Genomic DNA, 13,249 nt, shown 5'->3' with positions numbered 1-13,249 from the left:
TTTGAACACTTCTATAAAATGATCCCTGGGTTCTGTGGGTTGAAGATAGATTTGTTTTTTAAACCTGAATCTATCCTATTCAGTGGCACCCTAGCTTTAACTGAGGCTTCCACCGGATGGCTTAGGAAATGTTTCTTAATGTTCATGGTTCTAATGAATTTATGCGTGTCTATGTAGACATCAAACTTATTCATTTCCTTTTTTGGGGCACATTTTAATCCCAAGTTCAAAATGTTGAGTTCTTTATGATTAAGCTCAACACTACTGAGGTTGTATATCCCTATGTCTCTACATCCCTTGGTCTTTTCCTTGGATTTCCTGAATCTTCCCGCCCTACACCCCCTTCTTCTCCTCTGGGGGGCTTGTTGTAATCGTGGGGGGGTGCTTGTCTCCCTCCCCCTCTCTGGTAAGGGCCTCTGGGATTTCTCCTCGGTGTTCCCCCTCCCCTCCCTCGTTGTCCTAAAAAAGGACTATTATCTAAACGATCTTCCCTTTCCAGTGGGGAGAATCTATTATACAGAGGGACATTACTATACCCATCCTGATAATGTTGTGGTAATGTATATATGGACCTTGTCAAGTTCCAGTTTCAGTCTCCAATGCTGCTGGGGAAATTTCTCTTTTGAATACATGTAAGTAAAGACATTTTTTCCACCTGTGATGTATTTCTGGATTAATGATAAAATACTTTTTTGGACCTTTTAATGTTCGCGTTTCTTATCTAACAGTATTTGCACCTGGGGCAGACTAGAAACCTCTATCCTTGGAGCAAATACAACCTTATGTGCTTTCCTACCGACGATGGTTTCACTAGACAGGAAGTGAGGGAAAATTCAGACCTAGCAAAACAGAATATCCTTCAGTAGACACTGAACTTTGCTTTTATGTAACTCAAAGATATGAAAATATTATTAAAATACAGTTTACTATATGGACAATATTCGAGGAGAACTATCTTTACACTTTGAAAAAAAAAAAAAAACCTCTCTGGGTGATCAGTGTATATTTAACAAACTTTGTAGCAGATTCCTACCTATTTTTGCTGTGCAGAAATTGCTCTTTATTTCACGAGAATGAAGCGGAGGGTCTAGTTCATTATTAATCACTTCAGCCCCGGAAGGATTTACCCCTTTCCAGACCAGAGCACAGCGATTCGGCACTGCGTCGCTTTAATTGACAATTGCGCGGCCGTGCATTGTTGTACTCAAACAAAATTGACTTTCTTTTTTTCCCACAAATAGAGCTTTCTTATGGTGGTATTTGATCGCTTCTACGGTTTTTAGTTTTGCGCTATAAACAAAAAAAGAGCCACAATTTTGAAAAAACGCAATATTTTTTACTTTTTTGAGATAATAAATATCCCCCAAAAATATATAAAAAAACAATTTTTTTCCTCAGTTTAGGCCAATATGTATTCTTCTACATATTTTTGGTAAAAAAAAATCACAATAAGCTTATATTGATTGGTTTGTGCTAAATTTATAGCGTCTACAAAATAGGGGATAGTTTTATGGCATTTTTATCTTTTATTTTTTTTTTTATTAGTAATGGCATTGATTTGCGATTTTTATCAGGACTGTGACATTATGGCGGACAGATCGGACACTTTTGACACTATTTTGGGACCACTGTCATTTATACAGCGATCAGGGCTATTAAAATGCATTGATTACTGTGTAAATGACACTGGGAGTGAAGGGGTTAACCACTAGGAGGCGATGAAGGGGTTAAATGTATCCTAGGGAGTGATTCTAACTGTGGGGGGGAGGGGCTACACCTCACATGACAGCAATCACTGCTCCCGATGACAGAGAGCAGTGATCTCTGTCCTGTCACTAGGCAGAACGGGGAAATGCTTTGTTTACAAAAGCATCTCCCCGTTCTACCTCTCCGTGACACGATCGCCGGGTGCACCTCTTCTTAAAACCCCTTCACACTGACTGTACGCAAATATGCATTCTCAGCTTGAAGGGGTTATACCAGGGTGATGCATGCAGCTGTACGCATCACCCCGGTACCGTTTTTTAGAGCCATCATTGGCTTTTTAGTGATAACAACCAATGCGGCTAAAAGCCGCTTGTCTTTTATTGTGGGAGTGGGAAGGGATGTCCCCCCCGCCACCTTCCGTGGCTCTCCTGGGCTCTTCTGTCCCTCAGAGAGGCCCGAGCGACCAGCCAACACGTCTGCCGTTTGGTCGAACACTCGAATTAAGCCAGAATTGGCTCTGATCAGGTCTTCTATCTAGTAACCCAGAAACTATCTCATGACATCAGTTTGGGCTTACTCGGCTGCCAATGGCGACAATTTTTAAAAATCCCTAGTGTAGCGCTGGTAGATTTTCATCTACCGCTTATAGGTAAATTTAGTGGGTTAACTGTTTTATACATAGTCAGACAGCCTCTGTTCCAGGCTGTGTTGCATGTAGTTTCACACTGTGCCTGTGGGTGTTGTTGTCACCATGGGTCGGTGTTGGAAAGGCAACGCGCTGAAACGTATGGGTGCTCTTCTGTCCCGGAGATAACTCGGTGGAGGTGGTCCTCCGAGATGCATTCTGGGAGAGGGTATTTATGGGACAGACGCCATGTTTCAGGGTTTTTTTTTCGTTCCACCTGCTGGCCCTCCTGGCCGACAGGTATGTGTTAGGAATACTACTGCGTGGTCCTCCGACCGGGAGGACCACGTTGCTGCAGCGTGTGGGTGGGCACCAGAAGCCTGTCTGGGGCCTACCACAGCGGCGAGGGAATGGTCCTGTGCTGTCTGTCCTACAGGAAGAAGGTGGACAACTGAGAAGATCCCAGGGGAGGACCTGTCATGGAAGGATCATGCAGAGTGCTGGTCTGGAGAGGGGCCTGGTGACTCAGTTGGAGGACGCATCCTAAAGTTAACCTACTGCATAGTACTGCTGGGTCGGCTTAAAGGTTCTAGTGCTGTGTTTGCTGTCCATCGTGAACCATTACATCCTGTGGCAGAGGATCGTATGTCTTCTTTTCCATTGGTACCGTCAATTGTGGGATCTAAGATGTTCCCTACAAGTACCGCTGTGGGTGCTATGCTGATCGGAACCCTGCTGACAGATACCGGCATTCGTTTGAAGCCGCAGGGGAGGTTCGTAGTATACACTGTTGGAGATATCGAAGGGCTGGGCATGCTTTGCCACAAGTGTGAAGGACTGGCCATACATCTCTGTCCATTAGTCCGATGTTTGCAGTGCGGAGAATATTTGTTCACGGTGGAGCAGCCTACCATGTCGCCCCATGCTTATCGTGTGGGTTGGGCTACAGGAATTGCCACAGTGGAAACTACTGCCATTGCTGCTGGAGAGTAACAGGCCGTGATCTCGTCTGCTACCGTGAGTGCTTCTGAGAAAGATGTTGCTGTTACCGCTTCCTCAGCGGACATCACCTTTATTTCCACATCTACTACACCTATCCCCGTTGCACCTGTTCCAAAGAAGGTGGGATATGTGAAGGCTTCCCGCGGCCGTGGTCGAGGCCTACCCCAGAGACTACCGGAACAGGAGCTGGAGAAATACATGGATCCGGAGAAGTCCACGTCAGGAACGGGTGAGAGTTCAAAGGGGAACATGTCTGGGACTCTTTGTAAATATTTGCCAGCAGAAGAGTTGAGAGACTCGGAGATAGATTCTATGTCAGATCTCTCCGGTGATGATGATGTGTTTGAAACAATGTCACAGGAACTGTTGTGGGCCCAGGGTGAAGATGTTGCTTCTGTTTTAACCTTCTCAGAGTGGACAGCCCTGAATTCTGGGAAGACATCACCTTGTGTGGAGCCGCACAGTACTACCAAAGAGACATTGTCTAAAGTTGCTAGTTTGCTTTCGACACCCGTTGGATCTATGGTGAGTAAATAATCGAATTCTTGTGTGCCTCCTGGTTTGGGGAAAAATAGACCTTTGCCTAAACTTGCCCGGTTACAGAGAGTGCTCACCAAGCGAGTTGCTACAGAATATGGTCTGGAATTTCCCTATGTTACTCAGGACATTATGCAGGAAATTGAAGCCAACCGGGAACCGTGGTACCGTGAAGCTGTTTGGGACTATTTGTCTGTGCCAAAACCTTTCCGTAGAGCTGGGTGTTCTGTTGCTATGGATGGACGCTTCAATGGATGTTTCCTGCATTGGAACTATGGTCGGCACATCTGTGCTGACAAAGTGGTCATTTGCAGACCCGGAAAAGATGATGTTGTGTACTTTATCACTACCGTGGATAAATTAAGAAAGAAACTGACATTGCCAGATCCTCGGTTTTATTGGTGATTATGAAAAAGAACTTTGGGGTGTGTAGTTAGAAAGTGTCAGTGTCTAGAGATCTCCGTGGTCAAGAGATAATATTCATCTCAGCGTTTTCAAATCTAAAGAGTCTTTGCTAGCTGGACTTTCTTTATTGAAAGGATGTAATCCACTCAGAGATACGGATGGACTTTTCAAGTTACTTTAGCTTGTTCCCATTAAAAGGAAAATATGTGGGAAGAGAGTGTCATTCTTTTTTGGAATCAGGCTTTGCTCCTAAACTGTTTAGTGATGATACTGTATATATCTAGAGTGTGTTTAACTTTGTTTTTTTTTCAGGAACAATTGGATCTCCTATCAAGCTGTTATTCTTTTCAGCTAGATAGATAGTGGGGTTTGTGACAGTTCTAATGTGATTTCTTTTGAGGATGTGAACATGTTGTTGTATAAATGTTGAAACTGTAATATTTCTATATATTCTTTTCTTCTTATCCAAGTTCTAAGTTAAAATACCTACTCTCAGGCTTGGGAGTTATTTTGACAGACGTTGAGGACAACGTCTATTGTAGTGGGGGGAATATGTAGCCCTGGTAGATTTTTATCTACCGCTTATAGGTAAATTTAGTGGGTTATCTGTTTTATACATAGTCAGATTTAGCCTCTGTTCCAGTTTGGCTGTGTTGCATGTAGTTTCACACTGTGCCTGTGGGTGTCGTTGTCGCCATGGGTCGGTGTTGGAAAGGCAACGCGCTGAAGCGTATGGGTGCTCTTCTGTCCTGGAGATAACTCGGTGGAGGCGGTCCTCCGAGTTGCATTCTGGGAGAGGGTATTTTTGGGACAGACGCCATGTTTCAGGGTTTTTTTTCGTTCCACCTGCTGGCCCTCCTGGCTGACAGGTATGTGTTAGGAATACTACTGCGTGGTCCTCCGATCGGGAGGACCACGTTGCTACAGCGTGTGGGTGGGCACCAGAAACCTGTCTGGGGCGTACCACAGCGGCGAGAGAATGGTCCTGTGCTGTCTGTCCTACGGGAAGAAGGTGGACAACTGAGAAGATCCCAGGGAAGGACCCGTCATGGAAGGATCATGCAGAGTGCTGGTCTGGAGGGGGGCCTGGTGACTCAGTTGGAGGACGCATCCTAAAGTTAACCTACCGCATAGTACTGCCGGGTCGGCTTAAAGGTTCCAATGCTGTGTTTGCTGTCCATCGTGAACCATTACATCCTGTGGCAGAGGATCGTACGGGCTCCTATTCCATTCAAGTCTGTGGCAGAGATTTTTGTTCGTGCTGCGTGCCGGTTGCTTGGTTAGTGAGAGAAACCTATCCGGGCGGGCAAAGTGTCATCTCTAAAAGGAGAGTACATTCATCTACAAGATTCCAATTCATAATTCTGCATCAAGAAAAGGTATTTGAACTTCCCTGCAACTCTTCTTCTGCCTCTTTCCTGCTACTTCCTTCAGTTACTCTTTATTAAAGCATTGGAAAAGATACTCAAGTGTATGGTGTCTACACTGTCTGGTACTAAACTCAACGGGACCCTAGACCCAGTTCTGGGGAAATTTGAGGTAACAAAGGTGACGGTAACAGCCTGCTTTAAACCAACAGCTCCACCATGGGTTAGTGCTACACTAGTATTCCAAAACGCAGATTTTGGTGTTTTGAATACTTTTATGTGCAAAGGAGGGATTTGGGGTCTTATAGACCCCAGATCCCTCTATAAAGAGTACCTGCCACCACCTATTACTGTCACAAGGGTTGTTTACATTCCTTGTGACAGCAATAAAAATGATCAGATTTAAAAAAAAACAAAAAACTGTAAATTAAAAAAAAAAAAGTAAAAAAAAAAAAATTTAAAGCGTCCGTCCCTCCGTGCTCGTGGGCAGAAGTGATCGCATACGTAATTTGTTCCCGCAAATGTAAACGGTGTTCAAACCACACATGTGAGGTATTGCTGCGATCATTAGAGTGAGAGCAATAATTCTAGCAACAGGCCTCCTCTGTTACTCTAAACTAATAAACAGTAGAAATTTTGAAAGCGTTGCCTATGATGATTTTTAGGTACCGTAGTTTGTCGCTATTCCAGGAGTGTGCGCAATTTCAAAGCATGACATATTGGGTATCTATTTACTCAGCATAACATCTTTCACATTATACAAGAAAAATTGGGGATTAGGGAGTGGCTGAGAGGGGAGTGGTTGATCATGGAGGAAGGAGTGTGCTAGACGTGCTCCGTGCTCCAGCTGAGACCGGGACTAATGATTCCCCACTGATCCGCAGAAGCATCACCTGAGATAGGCAGGTGAAAGTCCCAGCTGTCCTTGCAATCTTTGCTGTATGTGCTGTGCGATACCTACTCTGGTAGTTCACAGTGTTCAGCTGTGTCTGTCTGTACATGATCATACTCTGTGGTAACCCACTGCAAAACCAGCGCTATTACCAGTGATCTATTGGCAACCTACAGCTTTTCTCCCCCCCCCCCCCCCGGGGTTCCATGGGACAGAGGAGAAGGCGAAGTGTATCCAACACATCGCGCCGTCCGCCTACAGCTACCACGGTATCTACGGTATCTACCAGCCAGCAAGGCATCCTAGAGTTCTTCCCTGTTGGTGGCCGGACTCGCTCCCGCACATCAAAGCTAGAGTTGGGAGGCTGCAGAGAAGCCGCTTGTGTCCCCGCTTGTGTTCCTGCTTGTGATCCCCTGCAATCACCGGCTTCAACTCTGTTTCTACTAGCTCCGTTTCCAACAGCTGCTATGAGTGCCGTGAGAGCGCAGCCTTCATCTATGGATTCAGCTGAACCCCTGAACCCCGCTGGGTTAGGTGCGGTAAGTGGAACAAGTGCATCAGCATCAGTTATATTAAACAGAGCAAGCACAGCAAATATAAATGTGATTGATCCTATAGAGTCTCCCTCACCTCTTTCCTCCCCTATCTCCACCACCCTTTCTTCAGCTGGGGTTAAATATGATATAAAAGTGGCTGGAGGTTTAGAGGGAGGCTTAGAGGTCTGCTCTGAGTTTAGAGGAGGGAGATCTAAGGGAATATCTTCGCACACTACCTACTCGTAATGACATGGAGGCTTTTGTGCAATGTTTGGAGCAGGGTTGTCACAAAGAGCTTCAGTCTGTTAAAATGGAGCTGCGGGCAACAGGGGTAAAGACTGTAGAGTTGGAGCAGTCCTTAGATGTCTTGACGGGGCTCACTACAATCACAAGAACAACGTTTAGATACACAAGAGGCGCACATCCATACATTGTTCCAATTATTGGAGGACCAGGAAAATCGTAATAATAGGAACAATATCTGTATTAGGGGGTACCAGAGATACCAGGTACCGAGGACCTTATGTTAACAGTCAAAAAAATATTCAACTTTTTGCTGGAAAAACCTGAGACATCAAATATAGAACTTGATAGAGTTCATCAGGCTTTAGGACCTAGAAATATAGATTCAACCAAACCAAGAGATATGATTTGTCGTGTACATTTCTATAGAGAGAAGGAGGAGATTATGAGGAAGGCCAGAGAAAAAGGTCAAGTTAACCTAAATGGGACATCTGTCTATTTATTACACGATTTGTGTCGGTTTACATTATAGATAAGAAGAGCACTAAGGCCACTGCTTAAAATGTTGCAAGATCGCAAACTCGTATATCATTGGAGCTTCCCATTCCAACTCCAAATCAAGAAAGATGGCAGGTGATCCATCCGATATCCCCACTATACAAAAAATCTTTGGTTTGCCAGACCTTCCAACAATAACATGGCCACAGACTTATACACCATTTAAGAGAGCTGAACGTTTGGGAGCTGATGAAAGGACTGAAGCAATGGCCTTATCAAGTGCTGAGACCAGCCTGCCAGCTGTAATAGCTGCAACAATGACTATTAACCAGGAGGGGGGAGGGGGGGGGGGGAGTGAAGAGTTCCATAAGCAACAATAAATAACAAATCAACTGTAAATTCCCTTTCTCTTGCCCCCCCCCCCTCTTTTTTTTTTCTTTTTAATACCTCCTGTAGTATGCCGTGGGTATGACCATCAATGAAATTTCAAAGAACTTATGAATTTTTTTTTAGTTGAGTTATGCAGTAGTATTTTATAGCATTATGGATTTATATATAACATTGACAATTAATTTAGTCAGGATGGGATCAAACCCAGATTATCAACTATTAGGCCTCATGCACACGGGATGTTGAAATAGCGTTATGAAAACGCCAGTATTTTTGCATTGATTTTTTTAAACTTTTTTCAGCTTTTTTTCAATGTTTTTGCAATAGCGGTTTTTTGGCGTTTTATTAGCTTTTTTTAGCGTTTTTCCGCGTTACCGTTTTTTTTTTTGCAATGGATCAAAAGCGTTGAAAGACGTTGGTGAGCGACATTTTTGAGCGTTTTTGAGAGTTTGTCAGCGTTAGAGCGTTTTTGCAGCTGAAAAACGTCTCTCAGAACCCACTGGTCCTGGTTTTTTTTTGCAGCTTAAAAACACCTATGCCATTTGCAGCTCAAGGACGCCTAGGTGGGCATGAAGCCATAGACTAACATAGACAGGCATTTTTGAGCTGCAGAAAATGCTCGGAAAGGTGGCTGTAAAAACGTCTGTGTGCATGAGGCCTTAAGCCACTCAAAAAGAAATGAGAATTTTTTTTTTTTCTTTTTTGCGTTTGTTTTTGTTTTTTGTTGTTTTAATCACAAAGGAAACAACTAAAAAAAAACAGTATCTATTAAAGTGTATGTGATACATGGTGGCACATTGGGGCTATGTATGAAGAGCATTGTTGTGCAATCTGATTAACTTGTTCTATAGTCTTACTAGGGGGTTATGTTACCATTAGGCCTACCACCATGTGCTATGTATGGGGGAGTGGGAGAGAGAGGGAAGGAGGGGGGAAAATAGATGTAGATGATTTTTTTTTTTTTTTTTTAACTGCAGAACGGTCCATAGCGTCACAGGGTTAGACATTGTATGATGCTGTATGTGGTGGGCAAAGGCTACACCAGTCCTATACGTTTGAATCATGTTGTAGTATGGAACATTTGCGATTGCTACGCAACATGATATACGCTATAACGACTGTGAGTTTTGGTTTAGACCAAACTTGGACTAAGGCTATGGAAATCTTTTTAGAGCCCCATAGGAACTGGTTATATGGGTGTTTAAACCTATGTTATCCGATTCACTATTGAAATCAAGGTTTGCTCTGCAACATGCGAACCGTTCAGTCAGGGTGTAATTTACCTGATTGGTTCCCCCAGCGGTTGAGGTGACTAGAGGGGGGTGTGGACGAGCTATGTTGGGGATACCTATCTGGATGCCAAAGGTTACGTAACATAATAATGAGATTAGGGCCCCCTTAATGAGAAACACGTGATAGATGAATGAATGTGCTAGTATCTACATGCTCTTGTTAAATACATATATATATATATATATATATATATATATATATATATATATATATATATATATATATATATATGTGTGTGTGTGTGGCAGCAAATATATCTGGGTAAGCGTACGCACAACCACTGGGCAATGCATGTATGTGTGGGTATGCATAAATGTATATGAGAGAGGGAAAGGGAAGAAAGGGGGGAAGATTATATAAACATAATACTATACTCTTGGAAGAAAAATAGAAGGAAAAGAGAAGGGAAAGGGAAAGGATTTTTTTCTCTCTTTTTTTTTCCTTTCTCTCTTGTATCCCTCCCCTCCCTCCAGATGGACTGCTCACACGGCCCATGCTGCTCGGACCACCCCCCCTTTCCCCCCCCCCTCCCACCCCCCTTACATATTATAATTTGTTGGGGATTTTTTTGGGGTTTTTTGTTTGTTTTTTTTCCCTCTCCCGACTCTAATGTATACAATGGGGAGGGGGAGGAGAAACAGAAAAGGAATAATAAACTATGCGGAGGATAAGATATATATATTTTCTTTGTCCCGGGTCTCTGCTGTGAGACAACCTCTGGGTCTACCTACTTAACCCCCTTGTAGGTACACCAGCTCTCTGGTAGGGCTTGGTGATTTTTCTTTTTATTGACATATGTCCATATCCCTTTGTGTTTTTTTTTTCCCGAGTGTTTTGTCCTATTTGTGGACCTTGAGTAGCTCAGGGCCCCTAGAGAGGGAACCTCTCTTTTTATAAGTTTCCCCCCTTTTTTTTTTTTTTTAAGATGGCTAGGGGGTCTTCCTCGGCATCTCTACTGAAACTCTGTATCTATAATGTCAAAGGTTTAAACAGCGAGTCAAAAAGAGGACAGATCTTAGACAGTTTGCATAAAGCTAAGCCAGATATAATACTCCTCCAGGAGACCCACTTCCGCACCGAAGGCATCCCTGCATGCTCAGTTAAACATTACTCTCAATGGTTTCATAGCACTATGTCTGGTTCGAAGGCCAGGGGGGTCTCCATCGCCTTTCATAAAAATGTACTGCCTCAATATTTGGAACATATAGCTGATACCAGTGGTAGATATCCTTTACTTAAATTCCGGATATGGGATAAACTCTTCACAATTGCCAATTTTTACATTCCGAATTATCACCAAACCATGACCATTTCTCGTTATCTTCATCTTTTAGCGGATTTCGCTGAAGGCGTTATTGTTGTAGGAGGAGATCTCAATTTAGCCTTGGAGCCTCAGTTAGACACCTCTGCCCAAAGCTCCAATATCTCTTTTTCCCAGCTGAGGGCCCTGAAGAAACAATTGTTTGACCATAGACTTCTTGATTTGTGGCGGATTCTATATCCCACAGATCGTAATTATTCATATTTCTCATCAGCACATAAATCTTACAGTAGGCTAGACTATTTCTTATCAGGTCCAAAGGTTTTGGGGTGGAACCCCTCAATGGAAATAGGGTCATTTATTTGGTCTGACCATTCACCTGTATTTCTATCAATATATCTCCCTCAGACTCGAGGCACAAGCTGGTCTTGGCGTTTAAACGATAGACTTATGTCTGATCCAATCTGTCATAAAGCAATTATAGAAGCAATTGGTAACTTTGTTTCTGATCATGAACAGGATGAAACTGCACTACCATTAAAATGGGAAGCTCTTAAAGCGGTCCTACGAGGGTTATTCATCCAACATGGCTCTCGTCTTAAAAAAGAAAGATCGGTGGCCATTCAAAATTCCCTGTTAAAGCTTCATACACTAGAAACATTACATAAAGCCTAACAGTCTCCAGAAGTATTAGCCAACATAATGTCTACAAGGGCATCCTTATTGCAGCATATGGCAGAATCGCATAGTTCATACCAACAGAAATGTGCCTTAAATAATTATAGATATGGAAACAAATGTGGGAGACATTTAGCACGAATATTACATCCTCGTCCTCCTCAGACCTTTATAGCTAGCATAAGGAAGTCATCGGGGGAAATTACTTCAGACCCGCAAAGTCTCCATCAAACATTTAGAGAATATTTTTTAGCTCTTTACAACTTGGCCCAACCATCCTTTGTGGAGAACGAGGGATCAAAAACTTGTAGCATTGAAGACTATGTACAAGAAACCTCTATTCCAACATTAGAAGATGACCATAGGGAATTAGTGGACAACCCTTTCTCAATGGAAGAACTACTTGGAGTAATTACAGACATTCCATCAGGGACGAGTCCTGGCCCAGATGGATTCACTCCAAAATTTTATAAAACATATAAAGAATATTTGTCTTCATTTATGCTACAGGTGTTTAATTCCATCTCTTCTACAAACACATTCCCGACCCAAACATTGGAAGCCCATATCACTTTGATTCCCAAACCAGATAAAGACTTAACATTATGTTCTAGTTATTGTCCAATATCTTTAATTGGAGTAGACATAAAAATTTATGCCAAATTGATTGCGTCACATCTCCAATCTTTCATACCTAGCTTGATACATAATGACCAGACCGGATTTGTGCAAGGAAGGGAAAGACACGTGACAATACAATAAAAACTTTCTTACTAATGGGCTATGCCCAAATGGCTAAAATACCAGCATGCCTTCTCTTGGTCGACGCGGAGAAGGCTTTTGATCGGGTTGGGTGGCCTTTTCTCGAGCATTCACTAAAGCAAATAGGGGTGGGTCCAAATTTACTTAAGATTTTGGCATTATACACTAAACCAAAAGCTAGAATTAGGATCAATGGCTCACTGACCACAAGTTTCCCTATAAAAAATGGCACCCATCAGGGATGCCACCTATCTCCTTTGCTTTATGTTCTAGTAATGGAACATTTAGCAACAGCAATCAGACAGAACCCCTCAATTACAGGTATAAAGCTAGACCAACAGGAAATAAAACTTGCTTTGTTTGCCGACAACCTGCTACTTTATATTACCAATCCACATATTTCTATGCCCTCTATTCTATTGGAATTCCAGCGCTTTGGAGCTCTGAGTAATTTTAAGGTAAATGTTTCAAAATCTGAAATTCTCAATGTGTCACTTTTACCACATCAAGTGACGATGTTGAAAAATAAGTTTTCATTCAGATTTTGCTCTTCTACATTAAGGTACTTAGGAATTAATATTCCATCAGATCTGACCCAGCTATATTTGACAAATAATATTCCCTTAATGCAACGTGCTCTACAAGATCTAAAAAAATATGTTTCAAAACAATACTCATGGTTTGGGAGGATCAATATATTGAAAATGGACATAATACCGCGATTTTTATATCTCTTTCAAAATATTCCTGTTACTATTCCTAGATCCTTTTTTTCTACTCTACAATCCACTTTTGTTAAGTTTATTTGGGGTAATAAGAGATCTAGATTAAATTGGAAAACGATAACATTACCTAAAACGAAAGGAGGAGCAGGTGTACCGAATCTCTATTTTTACTATGTGGCGGCAGTCCTGACCAGATTAGTAAGCTGGTTTCACCACGCGGCTACCAAACAATGGGTATCAATAGAACAGGGGCTGAATCAGTTTGACCTTCAGGCTCTTCCTTGGTTAGATTTACCCTTTCAGGGTAACCACCGAGATACGACCCTTT

The 13,249-nt window shown here is 42.6% G+C and overlaps 1 protein-coding gene across 8 annotated transcripts in view; it reads left to right on the top strand.

The window, feature by feature from the left end:
• The window catches only part of CCDC178 (coiled-coil domain containing 178), a 476,741-nt gene that overhangs the window by 32,533 nt on the left and 430,959 nt on the right, over positions 1–13,249 (top strand). The gene's annotated exons all lie outside the window — the stretch shown is intronic.

This window comes from Aquarana catesbeiana, linkage group LG05 (assembly GCF_042186555.1).
Source record: "Aquarana catesbeiana isolate 2022-GZ linkage group LG05, ASM4218655v1, whole genome shotgun sequence".
In the NCBI taxonomy this organism is placed as follows: Eukaryota; Metazoa; Chordata; class Amphibia; order Anura; family Ranidae; genus Aquarana; species Aquarana catesbeiana.
This window is presented reverse-complemented; position numbering and strand designations above follow the sequence as displayed.